The 25,636-nt window shown below is 38.2% G+C and overlaps 1 protein-coding gene across 8 annotated transcripts in view; it reads left to right on the forward strand.

Moving 5' to 3' along the window:
* Window positions 1–648: 648 nt before the first annotated feature.
* Window positions 649–25,636, forward strand: part of KDM6A (lysine demethylase 6A) — a 113,737-nt gene continuing 88,749 nt past the window's right edge. For all 8 annotated transcript variants that reach the window (XM_042868566.1, XM_042868567.1, XM_042868570.1 and 5 more), the window contains exons 1-2: window positions 649–755; window positions 13,973–14,022. The gene's annotated coding sequence lies outside the window, so the exon portion shown is untranslated. The remainder of the gene's footprint in view (window positions 756–13,972; window positions 14,023–25,636) is intronic.

Here is a 25,636-nt window from a genome sequence, read left to right on the forward strand (position 1 = left end):
TCTTTGCTGGGCAGAACATATTTTGTGAGCGCTGCTTAGAAACTTGTAGGACCACTTCTCTCAAAATTCTATTCTGTTGGATTCAGGGTTTGTAACTTCAGTGATACTTAGTCTGAAGTGACTATGTAGTAAATGGAAGGTAGTAAGCAGTGCGTTTTACGACATGACAGCGGTATGTGAAGAGTCAGATCTTTGAAAACACATGCTAGACTACATGAATTGTCCAAGAAAACACGTTGAGGTGCTGCGTTGTTCAGTTTAGCAAAAACTCGTTAAATGCTTAGGATGATGAAAAGTGATTCCTTTAGGAATAGAAGTCAAAAGCAATGAGAATAAAATGACTGATTATTTTATTTTCAATGACTTTCAGGGTATGGAAATTTGTGTTTGGGAGAGCAAGCGTTTCTGAAGTTGACAGATCTTCAGTTACTTGTTTGCTTTTGGTGCGCATTAGAAGATTTGAATTTCTGAAACTGCTCTGTCTTAAATACTACATTTTATGTTTGATAAACAGTGCTAACTGCAAGTTATTTAGATGATGGGCTTCTTCCATTGGAGAGCAACAAGATGCGTTATTGCTCAGAAAATGTACTATTTGCTTTAGTTAAATACAAGATTTTGACAACCTTTTATTTCTTTTTCTCAGGCTGTTCGCTGCTATGAATCGCTAATTTTGAAAGCTGAAGGAAAGGTCGAGTCTGATTTCTTTTGTCAGTTAGGTCACTTCAACCTCTTATTGGAAGATTATCCAAAAGGTAAGGTGGTTTGTTTATTTATGTATCTATTTATTAGCATTTCCAATATTAGCTGATATAATAGAATACAAAACATTTGGGTAATTCACTGTTTTCATGGCTTGTACTATATTTCAAAGCCTGTAGCATAGTAAGACTGATGAAAAACACAGTTGTATTTTAACTTATTAGCTATTTCTAAATTGAATTCTAATTGGGGAAAGGAAAAAAAAAAAGCACAATACACTTCTGATTCAGATATGAGTATGAAGTTTATTTAGTTTATATAGTAGTGCCACACTGCTTGTTTCATTTTTCTGGTCTACTACGTGACCATACAGAGTTGAACCTGTACCTTGAAAGGGTTCTTAATTGAAGTGGGAAACTCGGAAACTTCAGAAGCTAACAGTTTCAAGAGGCACAGTTGTGTAGAATGAGTGCCTTAGACTGGGTTTGTGCCTTTGTGTTTGTTTGCAGTCTCAGTAGATCATACAAGGCTGAAAAATGCTAATTGAAGAGAAAAAGATGGCATTTAATGTGTGTTTCATGTTCTGTTTTAAATACTGAGTGGGAGTATGGAACTGTGATTTTATTTGGGGTAGGTGTTGGTTTCTTAGGTCTATTTCATCAGGCTTTCCAATTATTAAAAAGTGTTTGGTTTTTTTAAGCCATTGTTTCAGCCAGAAACAATGCTTTTTGTTTCATTTGCTCATAGAAATTTATAAACACTTGCTCTTCATTGCATGGGGCTCAGTAGGCTGCTTTTATGGTCGTGCTGATGATTGCAGAGTATAACCTGCTGTGTTGCTGACTGAGACGTAAGGGCAAGATCTTCAGGTTGTGCTATTGTGTGTTCATTCCAGGCTGCGTATCAGCTCAGTGTCTGATAGCTGCCAACCTTCCAGTGATTGTGGAGTGTACAGAAGTGCATTACATAATAAATTCAAAGCGTGAATAAGTTTTATTTCATTCTATTACTCTTAATTATTAAACATACTAACTGCAATTATGGTTAATTTTGTAAATGCTTGGGATCTGAGAAGTACAGGCAATTCAGACATGTTTAGATTGTACTGATATGTATAACATCCAATTTTAAAGTCCTGAGAAGTTCCAGAAGCATGAAATGCTGAAGCAGGGTGGTCTTCAGAACTGCAAGGTGTCTAGGATGGAATTAGCCTTGGATAAAGTTGTGGAGAAGATGATGAAGGATGTAATTACTTAAAAGCAGCATGACTAATGTTGTTCTGCTCATGAAGAAGTGAAATTACTTCTGACAGGTTCTTGGCAATACCAGGCAAAGTATTCCCAAGTAGGCCAACAGTCACATACAGGAAGAACAGAACTCAGCCAACTGGTGAAGGGCTCTCCAGCACTACAGCACTCACTGTTAGGAAGCAGCTTAGGTCCCTGAGATGCTCTCCCTTCAGTGCCGGCCCTTATATGAGCCCAGAGTGGCTCTACCCTGGATCCACCCCTTGTGGTCAGATGGGGAGCACCATGTGCACACAATGGCGTGTGTTTCCCTGGGCCAGTCACAATCCCTTCACCAGGTGTCCAGCCATCAGTTCAAGCCCTGACCTAACAGGTCCCGACAAACGTATATATATTTTTCCCTTGGAAGCCTATTCGTTTTATTAACTACCTTCAAATGTATGCACTTGTGCATATAGTGAAGGAGGGTATGTCTTTATTAAAGGCATAGCATCCTTTGTGTAAAAACATTGGCAGTGTAGTTTGCACAAAGTAGATCAAAATTGTTAATTGATTGCAAAAGTAGAAAACGTGCTCAAGATGAAGCAGTTCTGGGTTGATAGAGGTCTGTTGAAAGCTTCATGTTGTTTTCTTCTGATTTGATCTCTCACAAATATTTTGACAAATGTGGATCATTCAGTTAGATACAGCTCTGTGTGTGTTACTGTTTTTAAATTGCCAGCTATTTTGTAGCAACAAAGACCATCAATGGCTTCTGGGTAGGAGTTAGGACTTGTGAGATTCATGGCAGATTATTGCAGGTCGTTATAGGAGGCAAAGACTGTCCCGTTGGCATTGTATAGAGAATATCAGTTAGGGACAGACAAACTTTGAATGTGGAATAAGTTGATGGCAAATGTCTTGCTGAAGTCTGGGTAAATCTAGCATGTGTTTTTATTTCATTAATAGAAAGCCCATCAAACCTGTTCTTTGAAAGTGCATTATGTTTTGGGTCACTTGTATCCACTGAAGTTCAGATTTAATATTTATTTTCAGTAAAAATAAATAATAATACTAGTCTTCAACAAAAGCTGTGAGTTTACATCAGATATTACTGGATGACATCCTTCTTCTCTTTATTATATCTGCGGTCAGACTGCAACTTGTAGTCATGCCAAAATGCAGTGTATTTGAATTGCTGTTGTTAACGAAGAGGTTTTATTTGCAGCCATTGCAATTGAGTTGTCCTGTTGATTTTACTCAGCTGTTGTTAGGAGAAGGTGCTATAGGCAAGAAGGTGTCAACTGTTAGCAGATTTTGAAATACTGTGAGCTACTAGCTTGGGTTTTCAGACAGTGACAAGTAGGGCAGATTGATTCAGCTCAGCATATATGTTACAAGGTGGTTTGTGTGTCTGGCTTTTGTTTTTCTGGTCATTGCTGGGGAGAACTGGCTTCAGGTGTACCTGAAACAAGAACATTAATTCCTCCAAGTGAAAACTTGTTCTTATTTACTTAATATTAAGATGATGTCTTCACTACCCAGTAGGAAGTTATTCACCAGTGCTTTGATCGTTTCAGAGGCTTCCATTGTTCCCTGGCTGTGTCTTAAGTGACATCACCCATCTGCTTGTTGCTTCTCTCTGTGTTCTGCTGGCACAGTTCAATTTGCAGCTGTGTGGGGAACTGATCCAACTAAAAATAACCTAGCAGAAAAAAATGATGCGCTTGCCCCACAGTGTGGAACCTCAGCCTCAGGTTTTGCCTAAGGAGGCTAATGAGTGATGATGTAGGCTTCTGGACACAGCAGTATTGTACATCCAACTAAGACTGTCATATTTTTTTTGCTGCTTCATTCCTTGAGAGAGCTGGAATTTTACCAAAAGTAGGGTGTTTCTGGTCTTGGAGGAAACTGGTGCTGCATTAGTAGTTGGAGATGATTCCTTAAGGAATGGTTTCCATAAGGAATAGAGTGTAGATGGTCATTTTAGAGGTTTTAATTCCAGTTGAAGGCTCTTTGAGTTCATGGACTCTGAAATCATCAATGTTTTCCTTGAGATTCCTTATTTTATGGAAGGTTCATCTATATTGGCTGTGTTCCTGCCTATTACATGGAGGACAGCTATCACTTGCACACGTGGAGCATGCTTTTTAGCATCAGCCATGAGATAATAGGGAAAAATGTGCAATTATTCACATCATTGTTAGAAAAACACAGTAAACAATGCACTGAAATAATTGGTAGTGCTGCACTCAAGAGTGATCACGTTTTTGATGTGCTATGCCAGTGTAGTTTGAATAATTGTTTATAGATACTGTCATTGTCAGAAGTACTAATAAAGAATATTCTAAGTAATTTTTATGACAATATTAATTAGTTCAAGAGCATTTTAATCGGCATGCAAAATACTTCCTACTAATTTATTGATAAACAGACTAAACCTGGAATTTAAACACTCCAACCATTCTTATGTATAGTTGTAAGAATGATCCCCAGCTTCAACAATGTGCCTGCATTTGTTTGTTCTTAGAGTTAAAGCTTTATAGGGAATTTGTATCTTGTTAATGTGTTAGACTTTCAGAACTTTTAAGAGACCATTTCATTGTGCTGTACTCTGAGGTAATTGAATAGTAAGCATGATTGTATGAGCATAAGAGAGCAGTTCCTGGCATAGGTGGAATGGTGCGGGTTGCTTCTGGGTTGGCTTTTGTTGAGTCCCAGAAGAACTAGGAAGCAGATTAAGTAGGATAGAATCTGACTGAACTGAGGAGGAAGTGTCAGTGTTTCAGTAAGTGAGTGTGTGTTTACAGGTTTTTTTTCTGTTGCTGTTTGTAATTATTAATAATAGTCTGAAAACAGGTTGCCTCTATTTAAAGCTGTTTATTTCATCTTCAGGATGCTGTCGTTAAATTTCAGGCAGTTTAAACTGCCACATGGAATTCCTGTAGAAAGTAGTAGGAATGTTCTCTGAAGCTTTTGAAATACAGTGCTCTTTAGAAATAGTTTTTTGTTTTGTGTGTGTTTTGTTAGTGGTAGAAGATGCATATTACAGGATATAACTGGGCCATGTTTTTTGACTGAAAAATTTTCATTTTGGGCAGTGTTTGAAATAACAGTTGTTAAAGACCATTTTGTGGAATAAGTTCTTTGAAGGGTTCTGAGCTTCATGTGGTTCCACTGTGTTCTTTCATTGATACCATATTTTAAGAGCTTTTGTAGAGTAAATATGCTTAACTAGAACTAGGTAATTATCTAAAAGATTTCTGTAATAGCAAACTCCTTGTTGTGATTAACTTGTGTCTTTAAAGTTTAGTAGTTCTTAGTTTCTTGTGCAGCAAACAGTTGGATATGTTCATAGTACAGTGGCATCCCACCAGTTTGGTGCAGCATTATATTTCCAGCTGCGAATGTTTATTTGTCAGTAATATTACTTTGAGGACTACTTGGTATTTTGTCTTTTGTAAATGTATTGCATTTGTGTGTCTGTATTCATTTTGTGTTAAAAGGAAGACATGCTGTAAACTTCTTTGATCGTGCGTGTTTTGGTACGTTCAGCAAAAATCTCTGAAGGAAGCAGAACAGTGCCTTCCCTGAGGCCTTGGAACAGAAGACCTGAGTTGCATTTCTCTGCTCAAACTTCCATATTTTCTTTCTTTTTCTTTCTTTTTTAAATTTAATAATTGACTCAACCTTAAGATTTCCTCAGCTTTTGATGTTTTCAATTCTGTAGCCTAGCAGTGTACTTCCTAAATTAAAATGCTGTCGTGGATAAAACTTTGTACAGTATAATCAGCTGTTTCCATAATCTACAAATATCTCCCACGTGTTTAATGAACATTATTTTTTTCCTGGAAATGCTGTCGGATTTGAAGTAATGCCTGTACCCTATGTTTGTTTGTGCAGTTCTTCACCTAATTTTCTATCTTATTTTCACATCAAATAACCAAATTGTTTAAAAATTACTACATCCACCAAAAAATATTTAAGAAAAGGGCTGCTGTTCGTAGACAAATATAGATCCTTGGATTGTAGTTTTACCAGTGGATGGGGTTAGCACAAAGGTCAGACATCAAATTAAGGTAGTATGTTTATCGTAAGTTCAAAGCAGTGAGGTAATAAGTGAAATGATACAGCAAGAATGAAACAGAACAAGGCAGTGCACCTAACCATTGCTACGGGGGTAGTGATAGATTAAGAAAGATATGTCACCAATTGCCTTCATACTTTATCACAATCCAGATTTGTATTTGGTAGGGAGCGAGCCCTGGTTGCAATGAGGATTTGGAGAGCCTTTCCTGGAAGTTGGAGTCCTATGCAGTGCGTTCACTCATAGGTGAGCTCTCCAACTTTGCTACAAAAGGGTCCAGTTTTTATATTGTTGAATAAACAAGTTTACGTGACAATTAGGTGGAAACATCTGTTTTCATTCTTCCTTTTGGATTCCACCTCAAGCCTGGCCAGGGCTCAAGGGGGAACCAAGGAAGTTTGTAGGCCTTGACACTCTGCTTCTAAACAAGGAAAGGTTAATGTGTTCTCATAAGTCTTTATCTGAGCTACATCTCTTGCTAATGAGATGTTTTGTTCAAGGTACATATTTGGCTAATGATCATACGTATTTTGCTAATGATCGGATACTGATGATACATAATGCTGCGTTGTGAGATTCATCTAGAGGTCAACCTTTTTTCCAGGCTTACTGTTCAGGCCTTAGTTATATCATAGAGTGGCTTGGACTGGAAAGGACCTCAAGGATTATCAGATGCCACCTCCCCTGCCACAAGCAGGATTGACGGCCACTGGATCAAGTACTGGATCAGATTGCCCTGGGCTGCATCCAGCCTGGCCTTGAACATTTCCAGAGATCAGGCATCTACAACCTCTCTGGGCAGCCTGTTCTGGCACATCATCACTATCTCAGCAAAAAAAACTTCCCCCTGACATCTAATCTAAATCTTCCCTCCTTTAGTATCAAACCATTCCCCCTTGTCCTATCACTGTCTATCCATATAAAAAGTTGATTTCCCTCTGGTTTGTAATCTGCCTTTAAATTTTGGAAGGCCATAATGAGGTCTCCCTGCAGACTTCTCTACAGACTGAACAAGCCTGATTCCTTCAATCTATCTTAATAAGAGAGCTACTCTCTGATAATTTTCATGGCCTTCCGGTGCGCCCCCTCCAAAAGCTCCACACCTTTCCTTCATTGGAGGCCCCAGACCTGAGTGGAATACTCCAAATGGGGCCTCCTAAGGACAGAGTAAAGGACAGTCACCCCCCTCTCTCTGCTAGCCATTCTTTTGATGTAGCCCAGGATGCCTTTGGCCTTCCGGGCTGTAAGCGCATGCTGACTAATAAGTTTTTCATCAACCAGGACCCTATGTTCTTCTCAGTAGGGCTACTCTCAGGGCGTTCTTCCAGTCTGTATACAGGTGTGGAATTACGCTGACCCAAGTGCAAAACCTTGTACTTGTTTTGTTGAACCTCTTTTGGTTCACATGGGCCCTCCTTTTGAGTTTATCCCTTTGCATGGCATCCCTTCCTTCTACAGGATCAGCTGTACCACTCAGTTTTGTGTCATCAGCAAACTTACTGAAAGTGCACTCAATCCCATCACTTGTGTTAATAACTGATGAAATTATTAAAGAGTATCGATCTCAAGATGAACACCTGGGGGGCACCGCTTGTCACTGGCCTCCACCTGGACAGAGTCATTGACCACAGCCCTCTGGCTGTGGCCTTCCAACCAATTCGTTATCCACCAAATAGTCTACTCTTGAAGTCTGCATCTCTCCAATTTAGAGATAAGGGTGTGGTGGGGAACCATGTCAAAGGCTTTGCTGAAGTCCAGCTAGATGACGTGAGTTGCTTTCCCTTTGTTCACCAATGTTGTCACTCCATCACAGAAGGCCACTAGATTGGTTGGGCATGTCCTTCTCTTGGTGAAGCCATGCTGGCTGTCCTGGATCAGTGGCTCATCCCTCATGTGCATTAACATGTCTTCCAGGAGGATCTGTTCCATGATCTTCCCAGGCACAGAGGTGAGGCTCACCTGCCTGTAGTTCCCTGGTTCTTCCTTTTCTTTCTTTCTTCATCACTTGGGAGTGATGTTTCCCTTTTTCAGTCACCAGGCTCTTCACCTGACAGCCATGACTTTTCAAATGTGATGAACAGCAGCTTCAGCAGCCACATCAGCCAGCTCCCTTAGTGCCCTCAGGTGCATGTCATCCAGCCCCATAGACATGTACATGTTCAATCTAAGAAGGCTTAGCTTTTTGAAGTTTAGCCAGCCAAATATCTGTGCTGGTCACAATAGCCTTGCATGGTGCCACTAGATGGTGTCAGTATCTAGTTTGATGTAACCTTACTTTAGCACTAAAATATTAAAAACTGTTCTGTTTGCATCATCTTCAAAGGCCTCTTAATTTTGAGGTATCGTGAAGCATATCTGTTAGAGTAGACCATAGGAGAGGCATTCTTCTGTGACTGTATGATTTGTGATTGAATGTGCTAAAAATGGCTAGTAGAGGGATGTCTTCCAGGCAGTTTTTTGCTTCCCATTTTCACCTTACTTGTTTGTTCAGGTTACACATTTGGAGTCTGGGTATGTAGAGAGATTGGCTATCACAATGCTGAGATAATTATATAATTTGTGAAGTTGTACAATTTTCTCATGCAATTAAGTAGATTAAAAAATCCCGAAACCACATGCACTGTAATTATGTAAAATCTATTTTGTATTCATTCTCAGCGTGAAATCTAGGAATCTTAAATAAGCATGAGTAAGAAAATAGTATCATCCTTGTCACGATTGTGAGATGTCCCTTGACCTTCATCCGTTGTACAAGAGAAAGCAAAGTCTGTGGGGAAAAAAATTGCATCTTTCTGTTGGTATGTGTAGATATTGCAGGGTGGATGGTTCTAGGTGGCTGTAAAAATCTTTTAACGAGATGCAGGCAATATAATGTAACTGTATGAACTCACGGAAGGCAAGCTTTGCACTGGGTGGTGGAGGTTTGAAAAAGAAATTCTGAAGCCAGCTTTGATTCTGGCATGGGAGATAAGGTTACTTACTGTCCAGTATCTTTAATTCTCTGGGTATAAAGGCAGTGTTCTTTTCAGAGCTATTTTAGGCAAATACAGTTTTATTCTTGTAAAGCAATATAGATTATTTTGATCTGAAAAGCTGTTTGTACCTTTAGGGCAAACAAAACCCATTATTCAGGGTAGGATCACAGAATCACAGAATGGCCTGGGTTGGTAGGGACCTCCAGGATCATCAAGTTCCAACCCCCCTGCCACATGCAGGGCCACCAACCTCCCCATTTAATACCAGACCAGGCTGCCCAGGGCCCCATCCAACCTGGCCTTGAACACCTCCAGGGATGGGGCACCCACAACCTCTCTGGGCAGCCTGTGCCAGCACCTCACCACTCTCTCTGTAAAGAACCTCCCCCTGACATCCAAATGCTGTCTGCCACTCAGTGGGCTATAATGTTTACCAGAATCTGAGCATAAGAATGATTTTTTAGGCAAGTATCATAAAACTGCTAGTTTTGGAGAGTGATGTTGTCCGGAAGAGTGCAAGTTAGTATTGATTTGGTAAGTAATGAAATGCTGGGTGGGAGGACCAAAATAGGTATCCAAGAACCCCTTTTATAGTAACTATTGAGTTGCTTGTCCTGTATTGTTTGAGATGTTGAATACAGTTGATTTCAGCTTTTTGCTTGTAAGAGAATTTTCTGTGGGTGACAAGGTCATGTTATGAATGTGGTTGAGAATGAAGAAAAGGGTTTGGCACCCTGGGAAAAAGAAAAGTTTCTATATGTTTGGCCTCTAGCAGTTCCACAGGTATAATTTCAGTAGTGAACTTTCAGATTTGAAAAGCTCATTGATAAGCTCATAATCAGAAGTTTGTCTGCAAAATTCTTCTTTGCTTAAGAGTGATTTCAGGGTACTCATTATGATATTCTGTAGTCCTGGGTTACTTTAAATGGATTTTTAAGGCTAATTTCAAGTGGCATATGGATGCTTAGATGCGTAACTTCACTTTCTCTGTTTCAGTAAATATTGATTCCTTTCAACTTTTTTCTCTGTATTTGTAGTTTCGTATTACTCCTGAAAATGATACTACTTGCAAAACCGATTTTATGTACAGATTTCTGATATTTTAATTTCTAATTTGTCTTTCATGTTATCCGCATGTTTGAAATGAGAATTCCCTCTCTTTTTAGAAGCGTGTAGATGATCTGGCTTACTCTCTCTGGAAGCCTTTAGAATATGGGCTAATCTAAAAAAGGATATCTTAACTGAGAATTTCAAAAACTTCATGAAAATGTAATTCTAAAAATGGGAGTTTACAGCAGAGTGGAAAGGAAGAGTGGTTCACAGAATTTTTTTTCTGACAAAAATCAGCTTGCATTGAATGATCAGTCTTGAATGAAAAACAGTTGAGCAAATGACAATTCAGTGTTATTTTCTAAATGCTACTAATATGACTCGTAACGTAAGTTAGTATCTACTTGCTTTCTAAAAATCCAAGGTACTCCGTACTACAGTTAGAATCGTAGTACTGATGAAGAATAGACTGCATCTCAGAAGGGGATTTACTCCAAATTCTTATTCGGATTCACTCTTGTCTAAATGAAGAAGGAATAAAAAGACTAAGTTTTATAACTCGGTGGATTTGCACTCATCACGTACTGTTCAACACTTAATTTAAGGGGAAGTTGTTTATAGTTCCATAATACGGTTTTTAGATGTTGAAAATTTGGTTTCTATTTGTTCTATTGAGTCTAGACTCAGTGTAATGTCTGCACATCACTGATTCAGCACTGGGAATGGAAAGTGTGATGGGCTTCAAGGTCATGTTTTACTGCTTTAGAACCAGCAGGTAGTTTCAGCTTTATTTCATAATTTTGTTTTAAGCCTCCATTTATATGGAAGATTCTTGTTAGGATTGTGCTCGATTAGGGATGGTTCACATAGGTTCTGGGGGAAAAAACAACACAGTTGAATCCTTTTCAGTTTTTCTGTCTGTTCCATCTGTTCTTAGCAGCAAAGCTTATGTGTCCGTGCAGTAGTTGTTTAATGTAGCTGTAAACAGAGCTGAAATAAACTTTGACAGGTAACTAAGTTGAGCACTTGTTCAATTCTGAACTTGTGCTTAGATAACAGTTCCTAGTTGTCTAACTTACTTGAGGAGAAAAGGGACATCTTAGCAGATATAGGGGATCCCTCTGGGGTTTATTGTTGTTAGCATTTCCAGCACAATACTGAGAATTCTTTTATTTCATTTTCAAGAAGCTAAGTGCGGTAGCTGGTAGCAGCTCAATGCTGTCACCCCAGAAGGAAAGGATGGCTTCCTAGGTGTGACCAGCAATTAATAATGGATCAGAAACAGTTATGAACTGAGAAAGAGGAGGAACTATCACACAATATCCTGAGCTGGAACTGACCCATAAGGATGATCAAGCTCAGCTCCTGGCTCCGCACTGAGCCACCCAAATTCAAACCCTATGTCTGAGAACACTGTCCAGATGCTCCTTGAACTCTGACACTGGTGGCCGTGCCCACAGCCCTGTGCAGCCCGTTCCATGCCCACTGCCCACGGGTGCAAACCCTTTCCCTACCGCCCAGCTGCCCCTCCCCTGATCCAGCTTTAAGGATGAATCTCTAGAACAGCTTACTGAAGCCAGAAATAGGATTGGGTACTACAGGCACTTCAGAGGAGGACTGTCTTGTGTTCTTTTATTCTTTATAAGAATAATGTGATTTTTAGAATGAATGTCTTGCCTCCTAAATATGTGTATACAAAATATGCTTCAGCAGGCCATGCTTTCCACGTACCTGCTTTTAATTATAGCATGAGGCAGGAACAGTAAAACAGTCATTTCAACTGTTACAGTGGGAAGTTGCTGAATTTTACTGAAGTGTGGAATAGGTAGTAAAGAAAATAATTTGCAAACGTCAGGACTAAGGATAACTGGTACGGTATCACGGTGCAAGGATTTTATTTATTTATTTTAAATCCAGGATCTTTTCTCCACGTTAATTGGAGGAGCTGGTACTTCTTTGGGCAAGTTGCCTTACAGCAGTGGCTTTAGTGGATTCTTGTGCCTCCTGTGCCGCCTACTCTCTGACGTGTGCTTTGTCTGGTCTTGATGTAGCTAATTATGTCTTTCTGTCATGATGTTATTAGTGAATCTGGAAAGAGTGTTTGGGGCAGGAGTTATTTTCTGTTATGTGAGCATATAGTGCACAACTCAGTTACAGAATGTGACTGAAATGCTTACTCTCAACATTCATAAGCTTACAGTTAGACTGTAGTTATGTACTGAAGTTTGTACTGATTGGTGGAAGGAAATTGTATTTTTATGTTTTGAAAAGCTTAGTCTGGTGGGGTAGGTCATTAGAAATTTCTGTTCAGCTGAGCTGTGTATAAATATCTATACTTTAATGTGTTGATAATCTGAGGATGATGAGTATCCTTCTGTTTTCTTTTCTGTACTGGGCATCTAAATGAATCTGCAGTTGGTGTTGCAGGTGGTTCCAGCAGTGAGAGGCACAGCATAAGCACAGTTCACCACATAGGTGCACTTGAAGCGTAGTTTTGAGGAACAATATTGATCAGCACTCAGGAAGACTGGCAAAACATCTGAAAGGTCTGAGTGTTTTGGTAGTGAGCTTGACGGGGGAAAAAAAAACTGCTAAACCGAAAGAAAAAGATACTTGCTTTAAACTTCAGTGTTTTGTTGAGGAAAATACATCAGTGAATTTATCCCTGCTCCACATAGAGAGGTGTATCAACTACCATTGATGATTAGCATGCTAATTTAGCGTGTTTATTTCTACTGACAAGCAGAATTTTGTAAATGCAATCCAAAAGTATTTAAGGCTCTAGTAATGAAGAAAGAGTGGAGACCACTAGGCTGCAGGATGTAATCAAAAGAGATGGAAGATGACTGGGTGTATCCTCAGCTGAGTATTTAAGAAGAGGAAGCTCTGCATGCCCTGTCATTTAATCCGTTTTGTTCTTATTTTCCTTAAGCCTGTATACTTTTGTTAAGTTATGGAAATGAGTGAGTAGGGCAGGCATTGAAGGATGATATAATGTTGGTACGTAATTTGTCTGTGGTACTTGCAGGAAATAAATCTATGCATAAAGAACATATTATTCTTGCTGTCTTAATCTGCTCAGTGCTGGTAGTTTTTCAAAGCAGAGGTTGTCTTCTTTTGTTATTTGGAAAATGCACGCTGTGTAGAAACTGTTCTCAAATCTTAAGATTTGTTGAAAAATTGAAGTCTTGGTGTTACTGCAGTGAATCATTATTTAAAACAGTAGAGTTCTGATGCGCCTATTGTAATGTTCTTAGAACATAAGGCCTGTTTGCATTGTAGTCTGATGTTGCTGTATGCCTGTTAGCCAAAGGGCAAGTTGCATCAACAAGTATTTTTAGACAGAAAAAGAGATGAAGGAATGGTGAATTGAGATGTTCATTGCTAAGTAGTGCTCGTATTCTACAAGACAATGCAATGCTTGTGCTGTTACTCAGCATAGTCTCAGTCTTCTTAGGTGAGTAACATATAAGCCTTTTTTAACTTGCTTTTGTTTCTCCAGTTAGTGAATGAAAGGACATGTGAAAATGCTTTCTCTTTGTATGTCCCTCCACGCCAGTTCTTTAAAAATTACAGTACATCAGGGAGAATGGCAAATGAGCTACAAGATTAAATTTGTAAATCTTATAGCAGCATTGTCCAGGAAGAAAGTTCCAAAATTTAAAATGATTCCTATGGTTGTAGTTTTTCCTTAAAATGCTGCTTGATTTACATTTGTATGATTAATAATAAATATAATTTTTAGTTGACATCTCATAAAATTATTATCGTAAGGAATGCATTACCCACAACAGGGCACTTACTGTGGCAGTGTTACTTTTATTAAGCCATTTGTCATTTTAATGTTGTGTTCTGACTCTTAAGATTTTCTGTCTTACTCAAAAAAACAAACAGCAAAACAAATTCAATACTGTTTTTTTTCTTTCTTACAGCATTATCTGCATACCAGAGGTACTACAGTTTACAATCTGACTACTGGAAGGTCTGTATATGCAGCTTCTAAAATTTATTTATTTTGCTTAAATATATTGCTGTAGTGATTGAATTTCTAAAATAGATAAATTTCAGTATGTTTGGAGTATCTACCTGCTGTTTCTTTGTGGTGTATCAATTGAGCCTAGATGGATGTATTCACCTGTTTGTGCAATTTATCATAAGTCTAAGTGGAAATATCTTTACACTGTTTATTGAAAGGAGAGATGGGGTAATTAGCCACCGTGTAGATTTTTTTGTTGCCTGCTGCTTCAGGTTTTTTAATGTAAACATCTATTTGAATGCATGTGAGTACTGAGAAAACCATGACCACTTGAAGGCTGCTGCATAGGTGTTGGATTTGTACTTGGAAAAATGTTCTCAGGTTGTCTTTTTTTATTTTCATAAATATCCCCCTCAGTATCTCAAGAGAGTGTCCTTGCATGAAGTGGGAAAAAGTTCTGTTTGTAGAGACGTGATATCTGAAACTTAACATGAAGATATCAGGACCTTAATTGAATAATATTTTAGAATTCTTTAGTGATACTGTGGAAGAAAATAGGTAGCATTGTTGTGTTGTCCTGTGAAATAATGTGAAGCTCATAATTCAGTCACAAGTGCAGGAAAACACATAGCACACTGCTTTGTGGTCTTTACAAATGTTTTCCTTAAGTGTTCTTAAGTACGTGTTTCAAATGGGGAGAGAGGGTTCACTCTGGAGAAGACATACCAGCCTTCAGTAAACAACATTTTGTTTGTTCTTTATGTTTTTATAAGTCCTGTCAGTACGTTATGAAAAGTCTTGTGCTGTCCTCTCCCGTTTGGGAGGATGGGAAGTGCAAGGCAGTGGAAATAAAGCGTAGAAGAATGAATCGCACAGAGTCACAGAATGGCCAGTGTTGGAGGGGACCTGAAGGATCATGAATCTCCAACTCCCCTGCCGTGCCATGCCACCAACCTCCCCATTTAATACTAGACCAGGCTGCCCAGGGCCTAGAATTGAGCTGAATATATAGGGCCTAGCAATGAGCTGAAATAAATGCATTTTCCATGCACATGGAATAGGTGTACAATGGGAAGGTCCTAGGGAAATTGTGCAGTTGGTTTTGTCATACCCCTTAGCCCAGTACAAGTTGAACAAAGTCCGTTTTTGGACCAGAGCATTTTGGAGTTGAGGAAGTTGTTCTTCAGAGATAAATGTTGCATTTAAAAAATGCAACAAAATTAGCATTCATCTGTTCCTCTTGTATGTGCTTGGAGAGTAAAAGATTGTTGTAAATGAGTGTGTTGGAATCAATTAAATGTCTGTTGTAATTATTTCTATTATTTGTACTCCTCTCACGTTAAACATTTCACAATAATTTATTTCTAATGTTTTTTTTTTACTCTACTGAAGGAAATGATGATTACGAAATTTTCTCATCATTTTCAGAGTGCACAGGGTGGTGTGTAAGTGATGATATATTTTCAGAGACAGAGTGGTTTGGTGTGGCTCATAATATCTGCAAGTAAAAGGCATGGATGGCTGTAAAATGTGTAATCTCTGCTTGACTTGTTGAAACCAATTTCTGTTTATTCACTGTGGTAATATTCTAAGGTACCAGTTTCTTGTTGGACCATGCTAGGTTACTTGATGTCATTAAGCTTCCTTATATAAGAGATATTTAGTGGTTTTTTTTTTTGGTCACTGGGTTATGTTTTTTTGGTGAGGGGTTTCATAATTAGTTTTGAAATTTTCTTGACTTTTATCTGCATGAAAAAGAGCTTGAAAAAGTCCAAAGGCATTTTTCAACTGAAGCCTCCTACTGATGAAACTGATTAAAAATTGGACTAACCGGATTGCTTTCTTAATGGATGGTTAAGGTAGTCTGGGTTGGGGCACAGTGTTTCCCCTCCCTGCATCCCTATGCTTCCCTGCATTGAGCACATTTCTTGTTTCTTGTTGTCCTTCAGATCTTGTATCTACATGAACACTGAGTTTGCAATCTATTTTTGGTCACCCAATAATACGCTGTTCTTATAAACTTAATAATTAACAGCAATTTGCAAATGCATAAGAATAAACAATAAAAACCTCCAATTGCATTTCCTTGGTTTACAACATTTATTTTTTTTATAAGATTCTGTATTAAAAAAAAAAAAAAAGATTTGAATTCTTTTGGGGATCAATTAAGCTGTTGGAAATTCTAATGGTGAAGGAGGAGAGAAGGGTGTGAAGAAAGGGTGGTATTTGTGAGCAGTGATGAGAGCTGTGTGAACGTACTGAGAAACTGATGGAGATTGCTGAATCACATGAGGGTTGTTACATAATTCAGGTTTGAAAACAGGCAGGAGCAGACTTATAAACTTGTGCAGCATATCGGAAATGATTTAGTGTTGCTCTGCAAATTGATGTGGTTCAAATTAGTGTCCTTTTTTGCTTAATAAATAGAACACTTCTAGATGGATTGTGAGAGGCTTTGTGCTCGTTTTGTGTGTAGTTTGGCCTCCTCGCTTAGTGTTTTTAGTCTGTGCTGCTTTGGGTTTTCACTGTTGCATCATGTTGGTTACGATTGTTCTGTCAATGGATTATCATCAAAGTGCATTCATTCTGTGATTTATCTTTTTATTTTATTCTATTTTTAAATAGAGTTTTTAATGGTCACGATTTTTTTTTTACCAGATCTTATTTCTGTCTTTTAAAAATTTGATGCCTGGGTTGTTTTGTTGCTAATATGGGTGGTGATTTTTTTGATTCTGTGAAACAAAGAAGAAGTAAATAACTTGTGTTTAGAATTTACTTTCATGTTATAGGTGCAGAAGTGAAAGGTGAAAGAATGGGAGGAGGCTGTATTTTGCTGTTTACCAGAAGAATGTTCATTCTTGCTGGTGAAACACTACCTGCTTCCTAAGAAATATTATCTGTATGGGTAGCTTTGATAGAGCTGCACTGCATTATGTCACATACTCCTAAACGGGCTACTTTTATCAGTAATCTCTTTGGGCACCCACATTTCAGTGCAGAATGTCCTGCAGAATTTGAGTTACTGCAGTTTTTGTTCGTCACAGGCACCGTGCTGTCTTAACTCCATTAAAAAATATTTGACTTGAAACCTGGCAAAGTAAATATCTCAACTCGGATAAAAGCTGAGAAAACTTAATAGAGCTCTTCAGTTCAAGTACTTTTTTCCAGTGTTTCTTCTTATGTTCGTGCTAAAATAAATCTGCCTTCTGTGCAGTGTACTTCATTCGTATTTCTTTTTAAAACTCCTGTGTCAGAAATTTTGGGGGAGGTGAGGAGGATCTGCGGAGGATGAACAGATAGGAAGGGCAGCTCAGGAGAGGGAGACAACAACTAGAAATCCAATTTGTAGATTCTGATGCTGCTGAGAAAATAGATGTCAAGTGTTAAGTGTCTGCCATGGTTATCAGTTTTGACATATTCTAAGGAGGGAAGGACTAGAACAGCAAGGAGTAAGATGCATTTTATCTGAACATGGTGGGAGATATCTGGCACCTGGAAAAAGCTATTCTAATTGTCTTGTGTGGCTGTATTATAATACAGTTGATCGCAATGATCTCGTCCATATAGCATCTGGGTTCTATTAGGGCTGTCTTAACCAATTTCAGTACATGAAAGGGTGAATGTGTAAGTGTAAAATACGTGTGTCTCTTGAATTGACATGGTTCCTTGAGGCAGAGGAAAGCTTCCCCTCCCTGTTTCTCTTCTCCCCCATGTGGGGCTGGGAAAGATTTCAGTGCTTGCTGAAGTGATTCTGGCGAGGTGTTTGCTGAAGAGTCTGGTTGTTCACTACTTTCATGAGATCCTCTCTGCTTTGATATAGCACTGTCACTATAGCCCCCATTTTGGTTTGATAATCCTGTTTGAAGTACATTTATGTGATTTTTTGCAGGTAGGTATTTGTTCACATATTGTTAGTTATAGTTGTGTACCTGTCGATGTTACAACACAGATTTTGAATGAATAAAACTCTATGGTGCAGGTACATATTAGGTTGAGCTGCATAGGTAGCTGCAGGCAGACATAGATAGCGGGCAGGTAACCTTCCTGACAATAGGTCTTACCTGCAGGAAGCTTCTATGTGCTAGTTCTCTGCAGTGCTCCCATCAGCCATCTGCTATATACATCTTCATAGGTGGGGAATAGGTATGTACCTTTCTAGACAGTATTTTAGTCATATCCAAACTATTGAGGATGAATTGTAAAAATATGAGGACAGCACTGCTGTTGTACACGCAGTGTACGTGATTGTGAGGGTGTGAATAGAAAGTGGCCATCAGGTACTCTCTGCCTGTGCTTTACTGGGCATTAGAACTCCTGTCTAAATTCATGTTTTTACCTCAGGCCTTCTCCGTGTCTGTTGATTTTTGGCATCATGTTTGCAAATAACAGAATTTCCTTGCACGTTTCTCAGCTTGAGGAGAGTCTAAAACCATGCAGATGTTCAAAAACAAAAATAACAAAACAAAAAGATAATAAAACCAACTTAAATTCTATTCAGAAGTCCCAGGAAAGTGAGACTGAGTAACTGTGTGTGTGTGCTTGTCATGGACGAAGAATCATATTATCTCAGAATTATTCATGTTGGAAAAGACCTTTAAGATCTTCATGTCCAACCACAATGTAATCATAATACCCCAACTCTGACATCAGTCTTCACTGAGTTGTTGTCTTACAAAAGAAAGCAATTTTACGATGTTCTTTGATATGTAGCCCTGCAGTGTAATGTAGTACCAGTTAATTGTTTGCAGTGCTGTTTTATAATTAAACCTTTGTAAAATTGTTACAAATGGTATTTTGTAGCTTCATGGTTGAAACAGTTAGTAGTAAGACTTCTTTCCCATAAAGAGCAAAAAGTAAGACTAAATATGTTTATTTTTGAATTTGACCTGGCTCTCATTTTAAATATACTCGTACAACATTTTTTTTCCCTTCTGATTGGCAAAATGTGATGGCTTTTTTTCCTGTTTTCTCAATGCTATAAAATAGGAAAACAATGGAAAATGATGCTTTAATTTTGGATGCATTGCTGTCCCTTTTTTTGCAGACTCTAAGTCCATTTTCCCCCTTTTTCCCCCTTTTTCAGAGGTTGGACAAAAAGCAATTACTAGACACACTGATAACAACAAATAAGGGAACATTTTGCACCTCAGAGGGTCTGTTATAAAACAGAGCAATTTTCCATTTCATTGACTCACAACTGTTTTATTTTCTGCTGTAACCTCAAAATATCTAGTAGAGGTTTTAGACATAATTCATCAAAACTTCAATTATTTTTTTAATAGGCTATAAATGCTTAGTTTAATTGAAACAGTACCATGGTACAGGACCAGTAAGAATTACTGAAGCAGACATTCCTGAAACAAAAGTTGGGAAGGGTAGTAGGATTATGATATCTGGACACTGAATGTTCATTCAAGCCCTTAGTTTTTTTTAAAGTGAATTTTAATACATACATATATATTTTTTTAATGGAATTTTTAATGGAATGAGTATTCTGTGTGAGGAGATGCACTTGAAAAATTTCCCCACAGGAGTCTTCTGAGGTCAAAACTTCAAAATGGTGTGCAGGGCTTTTAATCTAAATGATCACTAGCTTAGAAAAGATACCTTTATCTAGATAACTGTTAAAGAATGATACATCTTAAGATTGCAGCTTTGGTTTTGTTGTTGCTTTTATTTGCTTGTTTGATTTTAATTTTTCTGGTAGGGTTTGTCTGTCTGAAATTCTGCTCCTCTGCCAGCAGGAACGCTGAATTCTTAGATAGTCCCATGGCACTGTTGTTAATGCGGACAAATAATGCAGCATGTCCAATTTTGTGTAAAGTAAAATTGTACATGATTCTAATAATTAACTCTCGTGTTAAAAGATTTATCTAACAAAAATGACAGGCACTTGTGTTCCCTCTGCTTGAAAGGAATGGAGTAGGTGTAAAGTCTGAAAAAGAATGAGACAGTCAATTTAACTAATAAATTTTGACATGTTGCTTTCGACCTCCGGGTAAATCTGATAAATTGCCCCTCTACCTGTATTGAGGAATCCATCCGTGAGCATGTTTTAACCACTTACCTATATCACAAGAAGTGTTAGACTTTGCATGGAGTGTACATGTTGCTATGCTTTTGAAATATTTTGTCATTTGCGCTTAATAAGAATTTTTGCAGTACCATTCATCAGTTTTAATTGCTGTATTGATGAGAAAATTAAAAAAAAATCCAGGATATCTGTAATTTACCATTAACATTCTGAGTACAAGGGGAATGGATGTGCTCTGCTGAGAAACTTTGCTTGAGTTAGGAGGGGGAGAAGACGAGACAGCATCTCAGAGGAACCCCTCCTCCATCTGGGCATTATATCAGTTTCCAAATAATGCAGCATTTTTTAACAGTGATGCTTCACCCTGGAATTTCCCAGGGATGCTGTTGTCCCCCTGTGTGTATGATCTCTATAGATGTTCAAATGTTCTGGATGGAAATGACATAAGTATCATCAGGGTTGATGGAAAAGTGCCTTCAGTAAAGCCTTTCATGCGTGTTGAGTTTTCCTATTGCAGAACTTTCCTTTGTGCATTAAAAACCTGTCATCCTTCATCTCCTGATAGAATAATAGCATGCTTCCTTTCTCCAGTCTATGATGAGAATGTAGAATGCTAAAACATGAGACATAGTGAAGTGTGTCAGTGAAGAAACTCATCAGTTTAGATTGCTGGGAGAGAGGCACGTTTAGTTGAGTAGAACAGCTCTGATTTGAATGGAGGACACATCTTCAGTAGGCGAGAAAGTTATTTGACTGCTAACTATATTGACAATGACTGTGATGCTTGCCATTTCAGAAGTATTGCGTTCTTTGCAGAACCATAAAAATAGTACAATTTTTCATACATCCATGTGATTGCTCTTAAGTTGCATAAAAAAGGTAAAAACAACTACACTTTTTCTAGTTTGTAGATTCCTGCTGAAACATTCGTTGATGGCATTTCTTTTCTTTGGAAATAACTATTTTTAAATTCTTTCTTTAAGAGAAAAAATATATATATTTCCTTAGATTTAGAAATAAATTGGTTTTTTTTTTTTTTTTTTGTTTTTGTTTTTTTTTGTTTTTTTCCAGTTTTGGCATTTTTAAATTTGCTCTCTTCTGAACTGAAATTTCAGTTCTAATTTTTGTAATCCTTTTTCAAGCATATATCTAATGAAAGTGTTCGACTGCTGCATTTGGTACAGCATTACCTTGGTAATATTTCAACTCCTTGTTTTCTTCCTTTTCAGAGAGATACAGACCTCAAAGTCTCTCTCGTGTGGGGACAGGGGAGGAGTGATCGAAGTGCAAGTGGATGTAGTGCATATAGATGGTGAAAGTTATGGGTGGGAGGGTTTGGAGATGCAGAACTTGGGTTCTCTTAAAGAATCTATGACTATCTGATGTGATACTAGTAAGTCCCTCACTTGAAGTAAAGGCAAATCACATTAAGTGTTCTTTACAGTTGTTTGATTGTACCATACTGTCTGTGAAGCAACCTCAGAAGGATAGATGTTTAGTGAAGAAATGGGAATCAGTTCTTGCATTGGCTCAGCAAGAATTAGTCTCTTGTTCTGCTCACCTTCTTGGAATGTACCGTTGATCAGTGTTGAAACCACTGAGTCTTCGTGTTCTTTGTGCTGTTCCTTGAAGGGAAGTCTAGATGTTGTAAGCACTGTGGAGTTTGAAAAATGCTAATAGAAAGCAAACAAAACTTTGGAGTTCAGATTGCTTCAAGCAGAAGTATTTCTGAATGTATGTTGAGAACAAGCTACTTAGAGAATTTGATCATCTGTTCTTAAGTGGGTAGGGACTTGCTGGCATTCAGAAGAATTTGGAAAAATACTAACCTATTGCCCGTATCCACTTTTCTGGGCTACTGTGTAATGTCAGTTGATTTTGTAGAAGTGATTTGTCCTGCTGTGTCATTTTTTTTAAATCATTCACTGCAGGAATGGGATTGATGAATCAGTGTGACCTGGGTTGGAAGGGACCTCAAGGATCATCAAGTTCCAACCCCCCTGCCACATGCAGGGCCACCAACCTCCATATCTAATACTAGACCAGGCTGCCCAGAGCCCCATCCAACCTGGCCTTGAACACCCCCAGGGATGAGAGATCTGACATCCCAGATATGGTAGAAACAGTAGGCAGTTCAGAGCTTCCACCTTGTTTTTTCTTCCTAGCCTGGTATTTATTCTGCTAGGCTGGAAGGTTTCTTGATTAAATTTTATCTGATAATACCAGACAAAAGAAATGTTCCTGGTTTCCTTCCTCATTCAGTCTTCTTTGCTTAGCTTAACTCTAGTGTTTTTTCTTTCTGTGTAAGCCTATCATTTAAGGAGTTATTCTAGCTGCTTCTTTCTGAATTCTCAGGCTCATCAGAAAGATAACAATATCATCATTATTAGATATCATAGCTACATAGATGCTGTGTAATGTGTGTTTGTTTGTGAGTTATGTGATTCTTGCTTTGATTGGAGGATTTTAATATATGTATACCTTTTCTTCTCCACTCCCTGACAGTGAAATTGGGATCCATTTCTTTTATTTATAGTTTGGGCTCTGGTTCTTGGGATCAGACAAAGATCTGTTCCCAACTTTGTGAACTCTTAATGAAACTAAGAAAGCTGGAAGAATTATCCCAGTCCTGGTAAGCATGGTAGAAGGGGGATAAATCAAGCAGCATCTGATAAATGTTTAATAGAAAATATGTGTGTTGGGAGAGGGCGTTCAGTCATCTATGCCATTGACTTGATTGTTATTTTTGGAATGAGGAACATAAACATTGTCATTCACTATTACTATTTTCATTTTAACTAAAGGATGGAGATCTATAATGGTTGCAGAGCAAGAGGGATCTCTTTAAACAGAACTGGTCTGATGGTGGTGTTTTATATTCTGTTGTCAACTGATCTGCAGGAAACTTGGCTTATTGCAGCTTCTGGAAGTTTTCATTTCACTGATTTTGTTGAAAGTTGCATCAGTTTTGCAGAATGCTGCAGACTTTCAATGTTCTAATGATCTCAAAGAGCAAGTTGACAAATTCAGGGAAGAAAAATCCATTAAGAGCAATTAAATACTAAGACATTTTATTTGGCTTTGGAGTCTTCTGCACCACAAATCACTGGAGGTTGGGAAATGTATTCTTGGGAGGGGAAGACTTAAAATAATAGTTGAAAATAAGTGAAGTTACTCTGAGCAGCAACTTTTTAAAAGTTCATATTACTGTGAGATATATATATATATATATATATATATATATATATATATTTTTTTTTTTTTTTGAAAGCTTTCCATCACTCCCTATCTACACAAGAGTTTGAGTTACGTTTCCATTTGGTGACATACTATTTCCATTTTGGAGAACAAGAATGATTTTCTGATGAAATATAATCATTGAACGCTGTCTAGAGCAAATTACTCTGTGGAGCTGTATAAGGATGTCAGCACACTTTATCCTGTTCTGTCTCTGAAATCCATAAAAATATAATAACATAAGTGAAATCATCCATTCCGTTCATAATGGAGCATTATAACTGTCTCAGTTTTGTTTCTGATCTCAGAATTTAAGCAAACAGAGCCCTCTGTCTGAAATTTATAATAAAATTTGGAAGAAAAGCTCATCTGGAAGGCACTTTGTCTTTGCTATTCTCAGGCAGTATGTCTTTCAGTGGGATGTCAGCCTTTTTCTTTCCAAAATTTTATCCTTCATAGAATGATTCGGGTTGGAAGAGACCTTTAAGATCTACCAGTTCTAACTTCCCTGCTGCAGACAGGGACACCTCCCAGTAGACCTTACTCATAATCCCATCCAGCCTGGCCTTGAATGCTTCCAGGGAAGGAGCATCCACAACCTCACTGGCAACATGTTCTGGTGTCTCACCACCCTCGCAGTAAAGAATTTCTTGCTAATATCTAGTCTAAATCTACTGCCTTCCAGTTTAAAACCATTTCTCCTTATCCTGCTGCTGTGTGCCCTTATAAAAAGTTTCTCCCCAGCTTTCCTCCAGGCCCCCTTCAGGTACTGGAAGGCTGCTACAAGGATCCACAAGAGCTTCTCTTGCCCAGGCTGAATAGCCCCATTCTTGTGCATGGATGTTAAAAACTTTCCTTGATCATGTTGTCTATACCACTTGCTTTCATAGAAAGAGAGCATTCAGATACTCCTTGCAGGAGAGTACTTCTGAGCTAGGCTTAGAGGAAGAGGAGTCTACAGCAAACGGGTAATTAATGTCATTTCTGAGCTCAAGACAAATCTGGATACATGATGCTACAGGAAGACAAGTAGTTTTGAATTGAGAATGAATATCACAAGCTGCTTTGGAGAAATAAAAGCATCTAAAGAAACACAATTGATATTTTAGATTTTTTTTAATGCTAATATTGAGCGCTTTTATTAATTCTGGTGTTTGACATAGTCATGCAAATTTAAATTCATGTGGTATCTTTCTATGTTCACTGTTAACTAACCTCTTTAAACATTGATTTTATCTTTTCTTTGGGTTCTAGTTCTTATCTTTTCAGCCTTCCCTCTCTTCTCCCCCCCCATTCTCGCAGCATGTACACACAAACTAAGAGATGTTGTGTGTGTGTGTGTCTTAAGATATTCTTGTCTCCAGTTCAGAGTGCAGGTACCAGGAATGACTTTGCTTTGTTCTTTGGCTGCAACGTAGTGAATCACTGAGGTATTGGAGCGTTGTCTTGCTCCTTGTCGTGGTAACTCATCTGTTCTGGCTGCTGAAAGAAAGTAGTTGACAGTTTTCCAATTATTTGGAAGAATGTGATCTTCCATGTTGACAGAGCATTACTTTGTGGTAAGTGGAACAAAGATTCCTGTCTCTATGCTGTGTCAGTCAAATGTGAGATGAGCAGCAATTTGCTGGACTGAGTTGCTGAGCTACTCTAAAACCAGAAGCGTAGTTCTACTCGCGAGTCACTTTGTTGGACGCTGCATTTAGAAAGGATGATTGGCCATATACAAGAATTACAACATGGAACTCTGAATGAAACTGAGTTCCACAAAATACTCATCGACTCGTAAGTTTGAGTATTATGTATATATAGTATATATAACTAAGTTGTATTAAATTATTGGTGTAGTAACTCCCACTTCATTTCAGCAAAAATAAATAAAGCAGACTTTTTTGCTTTATTCCATCCCAGCAGGATTCTCTATTTGAAGGGGTTTAGGTGGACAAGAGAGACTGAAGCAGTTTGCTTGGCTGGAATGATCTTTGTTTTACTGAGCGCGTTTTCTGAATTAACATGCTGAAGACTTTTCAGTCTTGTTCTGTTTGAGCAATCAAGAAAGAAGTAAACCACCTCTCTCACTAAACATCTCTATTAAACCAAATAACTGGTTTATAACTTCTCTTTTGCTGCACGTGGAGATACATGTGCAACATTGCACTGTGCTCTGCAGGCCAAATTCACAGTAAAGCTTTTTTCTCCATTTTCAAACATGTAGCCATGGCATAAAGATCAAATTAGATCACCACAGTAACATCTTATCTATCAACACAAATTCAAAAAAATGCATCTGTTCTGTGTACCATCTTTGTGAACATACTCATGTTTAGACAGAAAAATTACCATCTTAGACTG

The sequence above is a fragment of the Lagopus leucura genome, unplaced genomic scaffold (assembly GCF_019238085.1).
Source record: "Lagopus leucura isolate 7727_CA_CO unplaced genomic scaffold, USGS_WTPT01 Super-Scaffold_100001, whole genome shotgun sequence".
NCBI lineage: Eukaryota > Metazoa > Chordata > Aves > Galliformes > Phasianidae > Lagopus > Lagopus leucura.